At 38.2% G+C, this 4507-nt stretch overlaps 1 long non-coding RNA gene across 1 annotated transcript in view; it reads right to left on the bottom strand.

Annotated features, from left to right (window-relative positions):
* Positions 1-2317: 2317 nt before the first annotated feature.
* The window catches only part of LOC108517103 (uncharacterized), a 52177-nt gene continuing 49987 nt past the window's right edge, over positions 2318-4507 (bottom strand). The window contains exons 3-4 of the long non-coding RNA XR_001882002.1: positions 2868-2945; positions 2318-2446 (exon numbers count right to left, since the gene is read on the bottom strand). This is a non-coding gene — a long non-coding RNA (uncharacterized LOC108517103). The remainder of the gene's footprint in view (positions 2447-2867; positions 2946-4507) is intronic.

Genomic DNA, 4507 nt, shown 5'->3' with positions numbered 1-4507 from the left:
AGAAGAAAGGCCATATCCCGTCATGTGGGACTCATTTCTTGAACTTGTAGAGAGTTTTTATATTTTAAGGTATGTGCAACTGATTTAGGTAGACTATACCTCTTCACTGAAATACCGCCTATGCCTGATAATGAGTAATATTACACTTAAGTAAATGGGTTTAGGAGTAAATTTTCTACTTATATTTAATTACAATAGATGTTCCATAAGCCAAATTCATGTAAACACAGTACATAAAGAAAATATGAAGGACAGATTTTAAGATTTGTCGAGACCATTCCTAATAAAATTTCCCTAAGACTCTTTTTCAAAGCCACTATAATTCCCATCAAAAAATTAAATACTGCTGTAGATGTTAAGCCTTCTTTTAAAAAATTCAATTCAATTTCAGTGCATTATAGCATATTTATTATATTTATTTTTTATTAATCTCAAATTATTTTCATTATTAAATTAGAATAATTTCTTTAAGATGTCTTTAGGCTAAAGATGAAAATTTGAAGTAGGTTCCTGTCTTTCTTATAATCATCTTCCTTCTGATTGGTGTTATGTTTTATGTTTTTCTTATATAGTCATGTCCTTTAGGGAAGGGGTCGGTAAACTATGACCTGTGGGCTAAATTCAACATATTGACTGTTTTGGTGGCCATGAGCTAAGAATTATTTTTTCTATTTTTAAAATGGTGGAAAAAAATCAAATGAAGAATAATATTTTGCAACACATGAAAACTATATGAAATTTTAATTTTAGATCCATAAATAAAGTTACATAGGAGCACAGTCATACTCATTCGCTTATATAGGGTCTATGATTATTTTCATGCTGTAACAACAGTGTTAAATTATTGGGAAAGACATTGTATGGCCTGCAAGGCCATATTTATCCCTGGCCCTTTGCAGAAAGTTTGCTTTTCCTTGCCTTAGATGATAGATTAAAATGCATCTCCACTAGATTGCATTGTGCAGCTCTTATATTTGTTATTTTTAACTATACAAATTAAGTGTTCAAAACATTGCCCTTCTTCCTAGCTTCAGAGGATGAAAAACTGGAAATAGAAGAAATGAAGTTTCTTGGATCAAACTTATTAATTTAAATTTTACTATCTGAACGGACCTAATCTACTGAGGTTAAATTTAAAAACCTGTAATCTGGTTTTAGGACTAGCATTTTCTATGATTGTAGCATGAGTGTTGAAATTTTGTGCCTATGCAGAATGCCAGGGGGCCACTCCTGAGCCCATTTGGATATAAATAGGATTACAGTGTTTTGCACACTTTTTCAGTCTGAAATTCTACAGTGCAGTAGATGAAGCATAATATGAATTGTTTTGGCATTGCTGGATTCATATAAAGCTCCATGCATTTACACATCTGTGTCTGCAAAAAGAAGAGATAATTGTTCCACTCTATTGCTGTTTATGAATCAGAAGAACAAAAAGGCAACAGAATAAACAAACTGTCATGTCCATACAAATCTTGATTAGGATAAAATCATCTGGCTGGCATTGCCTGTGTACAACATCGCCAACAGGGCGCCAGCCCATGAGGGAAGCCTGCATAAGTCCCCTGTCTTGGGTCTTCAAAGCTTGGGAAAGCTTATTTGAGGGTTTACAAAAAAGCTAGATCTACCCCAAACAGTCAAGATTTAGTCTCCAAGTCTTTGCTATTATTAACCAACTTGTCTTTTAAAATCCCTGAAGTCTCAGGAGGTTTCATAATAATTGCAGCATTCAGTATAGGGTGCTTATAAAAATATGCTTGATTAATATTTAGATCAGGGTTGCTCAACTTCAGGACTATGGACATTTTGGGCCAGATAAATTCTTTGTTATGAAGGTCTCCCCTGTGAACTGTAAGGTGTTTAGCAGTATTCCTAGCCTCTTTCCTCTAAACGCCTATAGCATTTTCCCAGTTGAGACAACTTAAAATGTCTCCAGACACATGACAAATGTACCCTAGGGGGCAACACTTCCCCTAGTTGAGAACCAGGATTAAGAAAATTTGTTTCACACCTCAATGGAATCAAAGGAGCTCTCGGCAGCCATGAGAACAGAATTAGATTTAAAAGACTCAGAGTCTGAGTTTTAGAGACATAAAGCAATTATCTAAAAATCAAAATAATAATTACCTAAAATTTATTTTAAAAATCTGATTATACATTTAGATTTCTAAAACAGTCTTAGATTTGCTTATAGAGAAGATAAAATCAGAATACATGGTGGCTCTTTTACCTATTCTAGTGTTTTACATATCCAGTGGATGCAAAGGCTGAACCAGGATGCTGTCTGCAGAATTTTCTGTTCATTTATTCACCTGATAGTGACTGAGCACCTTCTGAGGGCTTTGACAGGCTCTCTGCTGGGTAGGGTGGCCCATAGGTTATGGGGTCACTTTTTGATAACATGGCCCTGGTTTCTGCTTATAAACCTTCCATGGCTCCTCTCAGCCTAGAAAATAAAATTAAAATTAAAGTAAGTCCTTTATGGTTTTCTCTGTCATTACTCCCCCCAAATCCATTCAATTTCCAATGATTCATCTAAGTTGGAGTTTCTCAATTCTGTCTATAGATTAGAATATCTTGGGGAGATTTTTTGATTCAATTACCAAGACCTAGGCCTTACTGAATGTCAGTTGTTGGGGCATCAGGGTTTTACCAAAACTCCCTGGGGGATTCCAGCATGCAAACAGGATTGAAACCCAGTGGTCTGAGCCATGGGCAGTGATTCTATTTCCCCTTGTCAATGCCTGGTTTAGGAATGAACACAAGACCAGACAGCCTAATGGAATATGAGGAGCAGTCTGTGTATGTAGGAACGTGATTCTGAGAAAATTGTCCTGTCTTCAAAAAATAATCTTGAGGAAAATGACCTTTGGGCCCTGGGTGATGTTAGATCTGGATCACTCATCTGGAACAAGATGCAGGGCTACAGTCTTCTTGTTTCAAGCCTGAGGATGAAGTCAACATGTGGAAGAGGAAAGAGACAAGAGACTTCGTCACAAAGATGCCTTAGTGAATATGCCTGGAGCCCGACTCCTCGGAACTTCCTCTTTCGCTAACTGCCTTATTTTTTAAAAGCTAGTCTGAGTTACCTGTTAGTTGCGGCCATAGCATTCTAACTTCTATAACATTCCAGAATCTGCTCAATCCTCCCTGACCCAACAAACTCAGTCATTTTGTCCACATAGACATGCTGATGCTGCAGCCACTTCTGACTGTTGCCACCTTCTCGTGACGTTTCCATGGCTTTACTAATATTTTCTCTCTCAGTAGAATAGTGTTGTTTTTCACACTACTTCTAGCATTGTATTCCAAATATACAACTGCTAAAACTCAATAGAACTTTATTTCTTTTTCACTGAATAGTCCAAAAAGGTTTCTTTGATGCAATGAATCAGGAACACAGACTTCTTCCATCTTGGAACTCTACCATTCCCAGATTCTTGACATTTCCACTTGCTTGCAGCCAGCAGAAAGATAAAAAGAGAATGCATAAAAAGAAAACACCCGCTTCTGAAATCCTTAGCAGCAGCACGTATCACGTCTGCTCATAGAAAAAGTTGTCTTATGGCTACACGTAGTGCTAAAGAAAGCTGGGAATATGGCCTTGCTATGTGCCATGAACAAAATAAAATAGAGATTTTGTGAATAGCTAGGAGTTTCCACCAGAAAGATGCGTGTCAAATCTCACCTTCCCAATCACTCAGCCATATAGGATTTCTATTCTGCCTGTGGCCCTGTGCAGTCTGGGAGGTAGCACTAGTTGTGCTGGAATCATGAATAATCTTTCCACCTAGTTAACATTTTCTCCCACTAGATTGTAAATTCATTGAGAATAGAAACTGTTTTTATGGTCCCCTTTCCTGTCCATGGTATATTTATCCTGAAGCAATGGTTCTGAAACTTGAGGTACAAGAGAATCACCTGGAGGACTTGTTACAGCACAATTGCAAATTCTCATCCCCAGAGTTTCTGGTTCAGTTGGTCTGGGATACAGCCTAAAAATTTGCATTTCTAACAGGTTTCCACATGATGCTGGTGAAACAATGGACTTATGTCAATTCTTACTCGATTTTGCGGTTGACAAATGGTAAGAGGCACACTTCTGAGTTTTTAGTAGTAAAAGGGAGGCCCCGAAGTCAGGTTTATGCTACCTTCTGAGTCTATACCAAAGTCTATACCAACTACTTCTCTTTCTCTCCTCCAGATCCCTCTTATTTTCACTTGTGTACCTCCCATCTAACTGGAGCAAAGCAACCCGAGGAGAGAACTTTTGCCATTTTCAAAACATATATAGTTTTTGGCCAGGCGCGGTGGCTCACGCCTGTAATCCCAGCACTTTGGGAGGTAGAGGCAGGCAGATCACGAGGTCAGGAGACTGAGACCATCCTGGCTAACACAGTGAAACCCTGTCTCTACTAAAAAATACAAAATAATTAGCCGGGCGTGGTGGTGGGCGCCTGTAGTCCCAGCTACTTGGGAGGCTGAGGCAGGAGAATGGCGTGAACCC

The sequence above is a fragment of the Rhinopithecus bieti genome, unplaced genomic scaffold, assembly GCF_001698545.2.
Source record: "Rhinopithecus bieti isolate Rb0 unplaced genomic scaffold, ASM169854v2 scaffold_39317, whole genome shotgun sequence".
Lineage (NCBI taxonomy): Eukaryota > Metazoa > Chordata > Mammalia > Primates > Cercopithecidae > Rhinopithecus > Rhinopithecus bieti.
Note: the sequence above shows the minus strand (reverse complement) of the source record. Positions and strands in the feature narration are given on the sequence as shown.